Source organism: Martes martes (genome assembly GCF_963455335.1).
Source record: "Martes martes genome assembly, chromosome: 16".
NCBI lineage: Eukaryota > Metazoa > Chordata > Mammalia > Carnivora > Mustelidae > Martes > Martes martes.
This window is the reverse complement of record NC_137904.1, coordinates 24,816,496-24,830,879: the sequence shown is the minus strand read 5'-3', so window position 1 is coordinate 24,830,879 and position 14,384 is coordinate 24,816,496.

The following is a 14,384-nucleotide window of genomic DNA, read 5'->3' as shown; positions in this document are numbered from 1 at the left end:
CTGTGGAATTTAGGATTTAGATCCGAGTCTGCCTGCTACACTTGGGGACTCTGTTAGGGGAAGTGAGAGGTTCTAAGACCCTTCTCCTTGGAACGGCCACTCATGAAGAGGTGGAGCCTGGTCCTAGCCGGGCCCTTTTGGTGATGAAGCCTGAAGTCACATTCTGGTCACCTGGGGTAGTGGAGGGGGCATTGTAGGATACATGTGCGGGGGGGCCTTGAGCTCCCGCTCCAGGCCTCAAACAGAGCAGGATGGCAGGGGTTTCCTGACCCTGGTGGATTTCAGGAAATCAGCTGTAGGATTTCCTGGGACCAAGGGCACCAGCTCTTCTTTACGTGGCTGCTTCTCCATCGGCTACTGTTGGCTGGTCCTCTTGCCTTCTACTTCAGCGGGCCGAAAAGCACCTGCATCAGGTTCTCCCGGGGGGCTGGTTTAAATCAGATTCCTGGCCACTCCTCTGAATCCCATTCTCTAGGGCTGTGTAATGGTTAATTTTATTTGTCAACTTGACTGGGCCACTAGATACCCACGTATCTGGTTAAATTTTATTTCTGGGTGTGTCAGTGAGAGTGTTTCTGGAAGAGATTGGCATTTAAATTGGTAAACTGAGTAAAGCAGATGGCTCTCCCCAGTGTGAGTGGGCATTACCCAATCTGTTCAGGGTGTAAATAGAATAAAAAAGTGGAAGATGGTTGAATTTCCTCTCTGCCTGACTCACCGAGCTGGGACATCCACCTTCTCCTGCCCTCAGTGGTCCTAGTTTCCAGACCTTAAGATTCAGGCTGGAATCTACAGATCTCCAGCCTTCGAACTATGCCATGGATTTTCTGGGTCTCCAGCTTGCAGACAGCAGAATGTGGGAATTCCCAGCCTTCTATAACCTCGAGACAACACCTTATTGTAGGACACACACACACACACGGTTCTTTTTCTTGGGTGAACTCTCACTAAAACAGATTTTGGTACTAGGAGTGGTTCTAGAAGAACAGAATTTTGAGGATTAGTTTTTGAATTGGTTCTGGGGATTCTGGAAGTGGGTCTCTGATCTGATGAGGTTTAAGGATGCTGCTGACTCTTATTTCCAGTAGTAAAGAGGGCACTGATGGTCCACAGTGTGATCATGCAATATCCATGTTAGATAGTCCTAATCAACCTCTTACAAGAAGCAAGGAACTGGGTATTTGTGTATATGATACTTTGGAACGTTTTTGGAAAATGAGTGAATGTAATACTGTTGGCTTGTTGCTCCTAATGTTTTGGACAAAGTGGTAAAAACAAGCTCAGGGATTCAAATTTCCAGCTCAAACTCAATATAAATGACCTAAAGGCTTCTACATGTGTAGTGATGAGAGCCTTATCTCCAGTAGCTGCAGGGCTGAGAGTGCTGAAAATGAAAAGCAGAATGTCATCCCTTGATGGGCTGAATTACAATGCAACTTGAGTCCCCAGCCTCACAAGGTGTCCTTAAAGTGGGGGCATTGATTGGAAAAGCACGGGGTCCTGTAAACTGGGTTGGGGATATGTGGGAAGACTCCAGTGAAGCTGGGTCCATTGAACCCCCAATCTCTGAAAACTCTTCTTTGGCAGAGGGAGAGGTCTCCCCATCCCCAGGGGTAGCAGCGACTCTTCCAGAGCTTTTGAGGGGATTAACCCTGCATTGCCAGAGGAAACTCTTAACAGTCTCCTCTGACGCAGTTGCCCTGAGAGACAGTGCTGGTTCTCTTCAGGATCCAGCCTGACCACCCCTCTTTGCTTCTAGAAGTATAACTAGACTCAAGTCCCAACAGGTGCCTAAAAGGTGAGGTACAAAGTGTGACCCATGAGGACGTGTGCCACACTCCAAAAGATACTTGAGATTTCTTTGCCACTGTACGATGGAATAAAGGTAATCCTCATTAAAAAGTTGGCAAAGAACTTGGCTGAATTGTGTTCATGTTTTATGTTCTAACGTTCTGTAGAAGGTAGATCCTGTGAGCCATGAAACTGGGTATTTAACTGAGGAGATTCCTTCCTTTTTCCTTTCCTTTCCTCCTTCCCCTCCACCCCCTTTTTTGAAAGAGAGAGAGTGATCCAGCGTGAACAGGGGGGCTGGGGTGGGGAGGGGCAGAGAGAATCTTAAGCTGGCTCCATACTCGGCTCTCATGACCCTGCGATCATGACCTGAGCCAAAGCCAAGAGCTGCACGCTTCACTGACTGAGCCACCCCGGTGCCCCTTGCTCGGATTTCTAAGCAAGCGTTCGAGGAGAAGTCTAGTTCCTCCTCGCTGCTTCTAGTAAAATGCAAGGGAGAGAGGAGTTGAAGATGGAATTGTTCAAGCAAAAAGGAGGAAGAACTTAAAGATCTGGAAGATTCTCAGCCTATTTTATAAAAAAATGAGAAAGTATGTTTGGAAGAGAGCACTTAAGGGTGGGGCAGAGGGACCATTCAATAGATTAGCGGGGGTGTGAGCCACGGATTTAATCAGCTATCTCAGTGAAACTGGGAATAAAGATGGGATTAAACCAGCAGACACACAGCCAGCGGGGACTAAAGAAAACAGAAAATAGGAGGGAATAGAGGACTAGGCATTGAATGTGTTCTATCTTTTAAGAATAGGAGGATGGACCCTGAGGTAATTAGAGATCGTCAGAGCCTCCAGCTACGTTTCAGGGACCCATGGCCTCCACTAGAAGCTGTGGGGGCAAAACCACCCTGTGGAGCCCTGGGGAATTCCTCATCCCAGTGTTTCTGGAAAGTTCAGTTGCAATTTTCAGAGACGGAGTTCCTGATTGGTCCAGCTCACATTTCAATCCCCCGTCAGTGTAGTCTATGGAGTCACTGACCTGAGTCACGTGCCAATGTCTTGACCAATTAACTGCAGGTTGGGGCGGGGTGTGGTCACATGGCATAAAACTTGCGCTGCCTATTGGGGCAGGCACTGTGACTGATATCGGAATGTCAGTCTATAGACTTCATGTGTGTCAGGAACGTGACTTTTTCAGTTGCCTGACATAATTTTTGTTTTGCGCATCCCGTGCGGTTGGTGCTGGGCGCTGCAGATACCACACTGCGGGCACAAATGTGGGGTGGGGAGCTCAGGAAGGGGGAAGCTGAGGGCGGGGGGCGGTCAGAGGCTTGGCTCTGGGTACTCTGTGTGCGGGTCAGTTGGGCCACATCGCCTGTAGTCCAGCCCTGCCCAGCCAACTCCCTCAGTGGATGACAGTTCCCATTTGGGCAGAACTTCTTGAGGGCAGTTTCTAGGCAAGTCAAACGCTGGGACTTTGGCTTGGCTCCAGAATTTCCCTTGAGTTGTTTTTCATCCTTTCACTCCTGTCACAGAGCCCTGCCCGAGGAGTGGTAGCCGTGGGCCAGGCCCTCCTGCGCTGTCCTGGTGCCCACAGCCTGCTCTCCTGTCAGGTGGCTCTTCGGCAGCTGTTCTGGAAAAGAACAAAGAAGTTCCAGAAAACCCCTGAGAGTGCAGGCTGGGATCGGCCCCACTAGGCTGCACAGCGCAAGCTCCCTCCTCTCGCTTTGCAGTCTGGTTGGCGGAAGGCGAGAGCTGGAGTGGAAAGTGGGAACGTTTCTGGTTTGGTGGTAGAAGCTATAGGTTGGAGTCCTGGCTCTGTTAATTCCTAGCTACTCTGCTGGGTAGAGGAAGGGGTGATTTGGATGCCTTGCATTCGGTTGGACTTCATTCTTCATTCTTTGCTCAGGTCAGAGCACCCCCAGTGTGCCCATGCTCCCCCATCTTGCTGGCAGTCGCAGGAAGTCCGGGCATCCAGCCTGTCCCTGTCCTGTTCCATGTCCAGGAGGCTGCTGGAGTTGAGGAGTCCCTGAGCGGCAGGTGGGGCTGGCTGGCCGGTGGTGTGAGTACAACGCAGCAACTTGCCAGAGCAGAACTCAGACTCTTAGGGTGATGAATAGGAACAGACACTGAGTGTGGATCCTTGGTGACAAGCTGAACAGCTGGCACTATTTACTATTTATCTCTGGACATTTTGTGTGAGAAAAGTGAACCTGTATGTGTTGAAGCCACATTAACTGAGATTTTTGATATTGACAGCCAATTGGATAGAATCCTGGCTGATGGGGAGGGGTATTTCCTGCCTCACAATGGGGGCAGGTTGGGTCAGAGGACCCTTCTGATACTTGTTTTCCCATAGACCTAGAACCTTGGTGTCCACCTTGTCCCAGGAGCCCACATTACTTAGGGGTAGGGAAGCTATTTAAAAGCTTCTTGTTTTCTTGGATCACTGGTGGAAGGGAACAGTCAAAGGCAGCCTGGGAAAGTGGGAAAAGCACTGGTTGCAGTCAGAAGGTCTGGGATTGAGGCTTGGCTCTGTTAATTCCTGCCTCTGGTCAATAGTGGCTCTGTGCTTAGGGCAGGGGAGACCCTGCAGATCAAGTCAAGGGCCCTAGGTGGGGGTGGGGCATATGGAATGGTCAGAGACCAATTAGGACAGTATTTCAAAGGACTGCAATTATGACCTTTGTATCAAAGAAAGTTTCCAGGCAGAGTGGGTCTTGGTCAAGGGCTTGAAGGATATGCCTAATTTCTTGGGGAGGAGAGCACGCGGCAGGGAGGACCACAGCGCTCTCAGTGACGTCTTACTTTGTCTTGTGTGAGTTCTGGCTGCACTGTCTTTCGCCTACACCTGCTTCCTCTCCATCTGCCTATCTCCTGGCCAGACAGCCTGTGAGCTCTGGGATAGTAGAGATGCTCCTTTTATCTCTGCAGCCTAGTGCCCACGGGCATTTGCTGCATCACTGCTAGGGAGAAGGAAGAGGTGCAGGAGTGGGTGTCTCCAGGCCCCAGGGGGAGGCAGTGAGCTGCGGGGGCTGGGGGTGTCTGGAAGGGCAGGTTGGAAAGTGCTGTCTTCAAACCATGCTTCCTGATGACATTTCGGCGCGATTCCAGGGTAATGTCTTTTCTCTGAGAAGCCTCTGGTTTACTGTCTTCCCTTTGGCATTGGCACTGACATGCGGGAGCGGGCCTCCCACTGACCACAAGCCCCAGCGCTTGGCCTTGAACTTGAGAAATTTGGAAAGACTTAGCTGAGTGTACAATGCTTCCTATTTCCCAGGAGCCCAGCTCATTTCTCCAGGTGACAGAGATGCGTTAAGCTTGCTCTTTGACCTCTGGGACTCTGAGGGACTGTGTGCTGGAGTAAAATGAGAAGCGGCCTGGATGCCGGAGGCCTGGGTTCCCCCCCGTCTCTACCACTCACCAACTGAGAGGCTTAGGGGCTAGTCTCTGCCTTTCTTGGGGCCGTTTCCTTCCTGGGGCTGGATGCTCTTCCAGCTCTAACATTCTTTTATGCCCTTGTGATTCCTAATACTGGCTTCTAGAATGTGGGACCCTGAGGCCATGGGAAGAGGTGGCCATCTTACACGGAAGCTCCTGACTCTGCCATCTCCCAAGATAATGAAGAGGACGATGGTGTTAACAGTACCTGGCATTGACGAACACAGACTTAGCTGCCTATGTGGAAGGGGCTGTTATTGTCCCACTTAACAGATGAGGAAACAAAAGCAGAAAATCATTAGTCAAGCTCCCGGCTGTCTGTGCACACAAGGGCCTACCCTATCTGTAGTTGAATTAAATATCCCCCCATGTTTTGTTAGGTCAGTTGGCTTTACACAGTGATGGAGGAAGAAAGGTCTGGCTCCTCTTAAGAAGTAAGGTGGTAGAAGGCGGAGTTCAAATGGAGGGAGGGCCCTGAGAGAGGCGGAGGCCAGAAGGGGGATGGGGCAGGAGGGGAGTTCTGAAATTGCTGGATCTCTAGTGCCTGGCCTCCTTCCCACCCTGGGCCCCCTGGGTTCAGGGTTGAGTTATCCTGAAGTCTGACTTCAGTTGCCCCAGGCTCTGCTGGGGAAACCACTAGAGTCTGAAATCAGACTTTAAGACTGATTTTGGGTCTAGCTTGTGGGCGAGCTGTAATTATGTCCATTATACCTGTCTTGAATGATTCACAGATGGCAAGGGCTTACGTAGGAGCAATGTTCCTCTTAATTTTTTTTTTTTTAATTTACATTTTCCGGTGACTCACTGGAATTGAGAGTACATTCTCATTGACTGGAGAAGAAAAAGTGGGGAAAGAAAAAAAAATGTCATCAGGTCTCTTGGAGACTAATAAAACTGTCCAAACCATGTCCAGGTGATTCTGGGCTCAGGTCCTAGAGACTCAAGCCTACCCCTTATTCTCTGAGCCTCTTGGCTCTCCTCCTTCCTGGAAGTGGGAGACAACACTGTGGCCCCCAAAGGCAGCAGAGGTGCAATCTGACGCTGGAGAGGGTTTGTGCTTTGGGCTAGAAGGATCTGGGTTCAAATCCCTGACCTGAAGCTAATGCATGCTGTGTGACCCTGAGCAATTTCTTTCTTTCAGATGAGAAAACTCATCTGAAAATTGGGATTTAAAAAAAACAATGCCGGCTTCACAGGTTGCTGGGACTTCATGAAGTTGAATATATTAAGCTCTTGGCGCAAAGTAACGAGAATGACAGCAAGTACCCGTCAGTGCTTATAATGCCCTGAGTCTTTTCCACGGGGTACCTTAGTCCTTACAACAGTCATGGAGGTGAGCTCTTATCCTTGGTTTATAGGTCAGGAAACTGAGCTCAAAGAGGTTAAGTGACTTGACTGAGGTGACACAACTAGTCCATGGCAGATCTTGGGGGACTGGGGTACAGGTTGTGCTGACTTCAAAGCCCACCGTAGGGGTTAACCCCCAACCCATTTATTCCCATAGGAAATGGGCTTGTCCTTCCTGTTCCTTAAAGCTAGCCTGCCTGAATTGGAGCCCCCATCTTCTCTGTTCCTGGTACTGGCCCCACTAGCCTTTCAGGCACCCCCATCTTGGGGTTATCTTCGGCCTCTTTTCTGCCAGGACCACTTTCTTCTCTCTCACACTTAGGGTCATCTGAGCGGCAGCCAAGACCCAGATCTATATATTTGTTCCAGGTAGATCTTTCCTTCCTCATCACCCTCTTCCTCCCCCTGCCTCCAGCCTGGGCTTCACAGAGAGTTCTTGCCATAGCCCCCCTCTTTACATGTAGCCAATTCCAGCCACACCCTCGTTGGTCTCTGCCCTGCCTACTTCAGGCACATCACTCCCTCTGAAACCTTCCATGGCTCCCCTGGCCTGCCATCCTTAACCCTGACTCCTGAGCCCAGCCCAGACTCACTGTCATGGGCTGGGTCAGTCCTTCCCTCTTTCTGGCCCCAGGATCCCCAGCTGTAGGATGAGACCTCCAGGGTGACCTCCCTTTCATAGTCTTGTGGAAAACAGATCAAAGCTCACTTCCCACAGGGAAGGAGATCCCCAGGTCTTAGCTGCGCCACCTTCCTGCTGTGTCCTGAGGGTCCCTGGGGACACTGTGAAGAGAGGCCTGGTACCCTTTGAGACCTTTCTGGAGGCTGCAGACTTGTCCCCCAAGGCCTCCCTTGGATGTCCCGAGACGTGAGTGGGTGCTGTTGTCTCTGGTCCCTGCTAACTGGGTTGCGCTAGGGGCTGGCAGCTCAGGACCTCCCTCCCCTCCCTTCTACCCCTTGGGGCAGTGTCCGAGGAAGTACCAGGGAACCCCGAGTGTCAGTGGATGAGCCAACAGCTTGTATGGAGGACGGGGCTGTCTGCTCACAGGGACTGAGACCTGCTCTTCCCTCCTCCCACCAGAATAGACATGCTTGGGCTTCACCTGTGCTGCTGGAAGGCAGAGGATTCCCTGCTGTTTATCCGGAGCCTCTTGGCCACTCCCTGTTGACCTGTGGCCCGTGGGCTTTAAGTGGGGAGCAGGGGGAGGGAGGACTCTATCTGCTCACCCGGAGGAGATCCGGAATACCTGCTCCACAAAGCTGAGCCAGGCTCTGTGGGGCCCCAGACCTCACACTGAAGAGGAAAGAGGGCTGAGACCCAGCTGAATCCGGAAGCTCCCGGAGAGGCTGCTGTCTTTCAAAAAGCGAGTTTTGCTCTGAGCCTCCATAGTGGGGGCCCCAGGATGAGGGAGGACCCTGAGTGTATACGATGGGTAACATTTGAGGCTCCTTTTGCTTCTGTCCAACAGACCAGAAATGCAGTGTGAAGAGCCCAGGAGGCCCCTACACTGAGAACAGAGGGGCCTGGGGCTTTGGGTCTGTCCACCAAGCAGTTACTGTGCCTGAGCAGGCACGTGCTGGGAACCAAGGGGATGACCTCTGTCCCTGGCAAGGAGTTCACAATCCTATAGTGGAAACTGATATGCTCATCGCGTGATTCGTGGTGTACTGGGGACTGTCAATTCATGGGTGTCTCAACGGGACATGTTTTTATTTTTTCCCATCGCTTCCCACACCCTCCCCCCTTTCCTGTCCCTTGACATTTGGGAGAATTCCACAGTTTCCTGGTCCTTTGGGGGTGGTAGTTTATGGTAGCTGGGCAGGCCCAGGTCTCTTCTTCTGGGTATGGAAGTGCTCTAGGTTCTTAGCAACTTTAGTGCTTAGCTGTGGGCCATAGCTCAGTTTTGGGACACGACCAATGACAGATGAAATATGGGGACCTCTGGAAGTGAGGAGGATGCCACCCAGCCTGGCCGAAGGGGTCCAAAAAGGCTTCTGGGGAACCGCTTTCTGCCAGGAATGGCTGGATGTGATTTCCGTGATGATCTCCCTTTCTACAGGTTTCTTAAGAGCTTGGAGCACCTGTTTCAGTGTTAGTGTGAATTGAAGGGCAGGGCACCTCTGTGTCTCCAGGGCCGGTCAGGTGATGGGCGGATGAATGAAGGAGCTTGAGGAATGCCACTCGAGGAATTTCCTTCTCCTGTGTCTGGGTTGATAGGCTATCTTGGGACCCTAGAAGAGTTTGAATTCTTTGGAAGAATTGCTAGAAGGCGGGCTGCCTTGGTCAATCTAGGGACAGGTGGGCTGTGATCTGGGCTTTGCTCAGCCATACAGAAGGCCTGTTCCTGGCCCGTGGCCACTGTCCTCTTCCTGCTGCTTAGCTGGAGCCCCCTTCTCTGGTGCCTGCCTTCCTCTTCCATGCCATCCCCATCCAAAATCCCTCCCTCTGTACTCCCCCAAGAAACCAGCTCTCAATTCATGTAGTGCCTTCTACTCGCTCCAAGGTTATGCCTACGGGACCAGACCGTGTCCTTTCTGATGATATTCTGATCGCTGGTCTATTTATAACAATGACTCACCCACCACCTGAACTTCTGCAGGAAGAGTTCGGCTTAGGAGCCAACTCCCCTGGAATGCAAAACAGTTCGCGCTTGTAAACGATCCCCATTTCATTTCCCTGAGACTGTGCATCCTTGGCCTCCTCTTGACCCTGTGGCCAGATCACTTAGCCATCTCCCACCCCCCTGCCGCCTGGTGCCACCATCCCCTCTTGTTTATCAAGAATCCTGCCGACCCTGCGACCTGCACAGCCGGGCAAGTTCCTCTTCATCATTAACCTTGAGACCGAGACTTCCCTGCTGTGCAGATGGGATGGCTTGGCCGGATGATTTCCCTTTGTTTTCATGTTGTTTGCTTGTGAAGGAGCTCAAGCTGGGGTGGGGGGCAGGGAGTGAATGAATCTGGAAGAGAGCCCTGAGCCCCCACCCTTGGCCCAGTCCAGCTTCTCTCTCAGGAACCCAGTGTTAGCGGTGTGGTACCCACACAAGACCCCTTGTGCACTGCGGCTCTTGCCTGACCGCCCGGTAGGAGGGGTGGTGATGGCAGCGGGTCCCACCGCTTCTCCTGCAGCGTCTCCCCTCTCCCTGCAGGTGCTGGGGCAGGCAGGTCTGCTAAGTCGCATGGTGGTTGGGCTTGAAGGACATTTGCATAGACAGGCATTTGCCGTCTGGCTGGGGAGATGAGATGACCCCCTTCTCCAGTTTGTCAGCAGACAACCCTGTTGCCTTCTTCATAAAGAAAATACAGCAGAGACCCTCAGTGGGATCTCCTTGGCTTCCCATCTGTTACCTACCTATAAGCTTCCCACATCCCCAGACCTCTTGGCTTCCATCTTAGTGGTGATGGGGTCACCCGATCCCACAGCCCCTGCTCTGGAATCCCCTTGACCCCAGTCATGGTTCGGCAATTGTCACTCAGTCCAGAATCCAGTGTCCTCTTGTTCTGTGTCACCCGCCTCTCCACCTGTTCCAGCCTTTTCCATCCTGGACCCCATTCCCACCCCCAACCCCTGGCATCACCTCCAGGTGGCTCTTCTCTCCACTGCGATCTGCACTCCCCCGCTGTTCCCTCTGGGTCACTGCCGCAGACTCCTGCCACCACCACCTCATTCCACAGTGACCATCCGCTCCGACTTGATGAGTCTGGACCCATCCTCCTAAGTCCCAGGCTTACTAGTCTTTTTGTGGCTTCTGACATCTTTGAGTTCCTTCCTCCCTGGCTTCTGATATGCCCCCTCGTCTTTAGACACTTCTGGCCTCATTCCCTTCTCATCGTGCCTCGCTTCAAGCCGCTGTCACCTCCCCCTGATGTCACTGCCACAGCCACCAGCTGGATGCTGCCTGGTCTCCCTGCCAGCCCATTCGCTATCAGCCGGGTGATGTCTCCGACAGTGCCATGCCCCTCTCCACATCCCTGCTTGGTGCGGCATGCAAGGCCCCCAGGACCGGTCCCTGCCTTCCCTTGACTTCATCTCCTGCCACATTTTTATACCCCTATTCCAAGCCCTATTTTCTGAGCTAGTCAGCTCTCCCAGATTAACTTTCCCACATCGCTGCCTTGCATGTGATGTTCCTATGGCACAAAGAACCTCTCCCCCGATTCTGCCTTTGGTTGAATCCCAGTCACCATCTGGAGTTCTGCCAGCTTGTCCCCCGCAGCGGGTGCTGGCTTCTGGGACCAGCCCTTCCCCTCCTGGCTGGGTTAGAGTCTTCCTCGGGGCTCACCCCCTGCACTGACCCCTCTGCGTGTCTGCCTCCAGCTCTGGTCCCCACTTTCATGCCAATGACCAATGTGACACTCCAGTCTGGGTCAAATACCTTTATTTTATGCTCCTTGGGAGGGACCCCTGCCTTTAGGGCACTAAACTTAGTAGTTCTACATTTAACAAGGAAGGGTGTCATTTGAGGCATCACCTGGTAGTGTTTGATTAATTCCTATTTCCTCCACCAGACTGGAAGCTAGGCAAGAGCAGAGAGAGCCTTATTTTTTTTTTTTTAAAGATTTTATTTGTTTACTTGACAGAGAGAAAGAGAGAACAAGCAGGCAGAGGGAGGCGGAGGCAGAGACGACTTGACACTCTATCCCGGGACCCTGGGATCATGACCTGGGCCAAAGGCAGATGCTTAACTGACCAAGCCACCCAGGCACCCCAATTGTTGTTGTTGTTCTTCTTTTTAAAAAGATTTTTATTTATTTATTTGACAGACAGAGATCGCAAGTAGGCAGAGAGGCAGGCAGAGAGAAAAGGGGAAGCAGGCTCCCCGCTGAGCAGAGAGCCCGACACGGGGCTCGATCCCAGGACCTGGGGATCATGACCCGAGCGCAACACAGAGGCTTTAACCCACTGAGCCACACAGGCACTGCTATTGTTTCTCTTCTTAAGGAGCATTTACTATTAAATATTTTGAGAGACTAACGAACACCTGAATGCCCGATCTCCAACTTTGTCCAGTCTCACCACCTACCATATTTGATAAGATGATAAACATGACGAAAGGCCTCTAAGTTTGTTTTTTTATTTTATTTTATTTTTATTTATTTATTTGAGAGAGAGAGAGAATGAGAGAGAGAGCATGAGAAGGGGGAGGGTCAGAGGGAGAAGCAGACTCCCTTGCCAAGCAGGGAGCCAGATGTAGGACTCAATCCCAAGACTTCAGGATCATGACCTGAGCTGAAGGCAGTTGCTTAACCAACTGAGGCACCCAGGTGCCCAGTCCTCTAATTTTTGATGCTGGTCTAAAAAAAACTTGCTTTTTTTCACTGTTTAAATATTAATTAGATGCAACTATTTATAAAATACATGTAATGTCTAAGGACGATTGAAACAGTGAACACCTGTGTACCCACCACCCAGTTTAGGCAAAAGAATATAACCAGTACTTTAAAGTCTCCTCAGAAGCCCACCTCCATGCACCTGCCGCCCTCCCTCAGCCATAACCATTACCCTGAATTGTGTGTGTGATTTTCTTGCTTCTCTTAATACATACCCAATGTATTTGTTTTCCTAAACATTGAGTTGTTTAGTTTTGCTATTTTAAAAAATTCTGTGTAAGTGGAGGGGTGCCTGGGTGGCTCAGTCGGCTGGGTGTCTGCCTTCAGCTCAGGTCATGATCACGGGGTCCTGGGATCGAGCCCTGCGTCTGGCTCCCTGCTCAGCGGGGAGTCTGCTTCTCCCTCTGCCCATCACCCTGCTTGTTCTCTCTCTCTTTCAAATAAACAAAATCTTAAAAAAAAAACCCAACTTTGTATAAATGGAAAAATACAGTTTGTGTTTTTCTGTGATCCACTTTTTTTTCCCCCTTGTTTTGGCTTACCATTTTGTTCTGACGTGATGTGTACCTGGATATTCATTCATTTTCTCTAATGATTGTTATTCTGCTGTATGGACTCACCATACTTTGTCCATCTTCCTGTTGATAGATGGGACCTAGTTTGCCTTGACTCACCTGCCTGCCTTTCTTTCTCCTTTCTGTCCCATTACACACAGTGTTGAAGTGAGGATCCTCCTGCCCCCACATGGGAGATGCAAACACCCGCCCAGCTGAGGACATCAGGAGCACAGCTGCCTGGGATTGCTGGGTCACAAGGTACGTGCATCTATGTTTTTCCTAGATGTTGCCCATCTGGGTCAGGGTTATCCAAATGTTGGCTGTTCCACAATCTCACCAGTGCTCGGGAGACTCGGACTTTGAAAACTGTGCCTCCCGTGCCCATGATGTGATATCTTGTTATTTCCTGACTGCTGATGGGGTCGAGCATATTTTCAAATGTATTCCCTTCAGTGAATTGCCTGTTCATATCTTTTGCCTATTATACTTGGTGGTTTTCCTCCTGAATTGATTTGCAGTGTTTTTGTTGTTGTTGTTGTTTTAATAGATTTTGAACAAGAATCTCTTGGTAGGCAAATATCTTCTCCCAGGCTATAGTTTGTCTTTTTTGGAGGGGAATGGCTTGGAAATGTTTTGTTGTTGTTGTCTTTTAAATATAGTGAAATACAGAAATCTTAATTGCTGCAGTTTGTTAGATTTTTATTTCGTCTTATTTTTTAGAATTTTAATTCCAGTAGAATTAACATGCAGTGGTGTACTGTATACAATACTATGACTCAACAGTTCTATGCATTACTTGGTGCTCATTGAGATAAGTGTAGTTGGGGTGCCTGGGTGGGTCAGTCGATTAAACGTCCCACTCTTTTAAGTGTAATCTTAATCCCCTTCACCTATTTCACCTATACCCCCACCATCTCCCCTTTGGTAAACATCAGTTTGTTCTCTATAGTTAAGAGTCTTTTTATTTAATCTCTTTTTTCTTTGTTCATTTGTTTCTTAAATTTCACATGTGAGTGATGTCATACGGTGTTTGTCTTTCTCTAATTTATTTCACTTAGCATTATACTCTCTAGCTCTAACCCATGTCATTGCAAATGGCAAGATTTCATTCTTTTTAAAAAATTTTTAATTCCAGTATAATTAACATACAGTGTTGTATTAGTTTCAGGTGTACACTATCATGATTTAATAATTCTATATATTACTCAATGCTCATCATAAGTGACCCTTAATCCCCATCACCTATTTCACCCATCCCCCATCCATCTCCCCTCAGGTAATCATCGGGTTGTTTTCTATAGTTAAGAGTGTGTATATTGGTTTGTCGTTTTTTTTTTTTCCCCTTTGTTCATTTGTTTCTTAAATTTCACATATGAGTGAAATCATATGAAATTTGTCTTTCTCTGACTGACTTATTTTGCTTAGCATTATACCCTCAGATCCACCCACCTTGTTGCAAATAGAAAGATTTCATTCTTTTTTGTTGGTGAATAATATTCTATTGTTATATATACCATATCTTCTTTATCCATTTATTAATTGATGGACACTGGACTCTTTCCATAATTTAGCTATTGTAAATAATGCTGCAATAAACATAAGGATGCATATATCCTTTTAAATTAGTGTTTTCATTTTCTTTGGTTATATACTCAGTAGTACAATTATTGGATCATATGGTAATTCTATTTTTAACCTTTTGAGGAAACTCCATATTGTTTTCTACACCGACTGTACCAGTTTGACTCCCACAAGTAGTGTACTTTTTACCACATCCTTGCCAGCACTTGTTGTTTTTTGTGTTTTTGATTTTAGCCATTCTGATAGGTGTGAGGTGAGATCTCATTGTGGTTTTGATTTTCAGTTCCCTGATGATGAGTGATGTTGAGAATCCTTTCATGTGTCTGTTGGCTATCTGTATGTC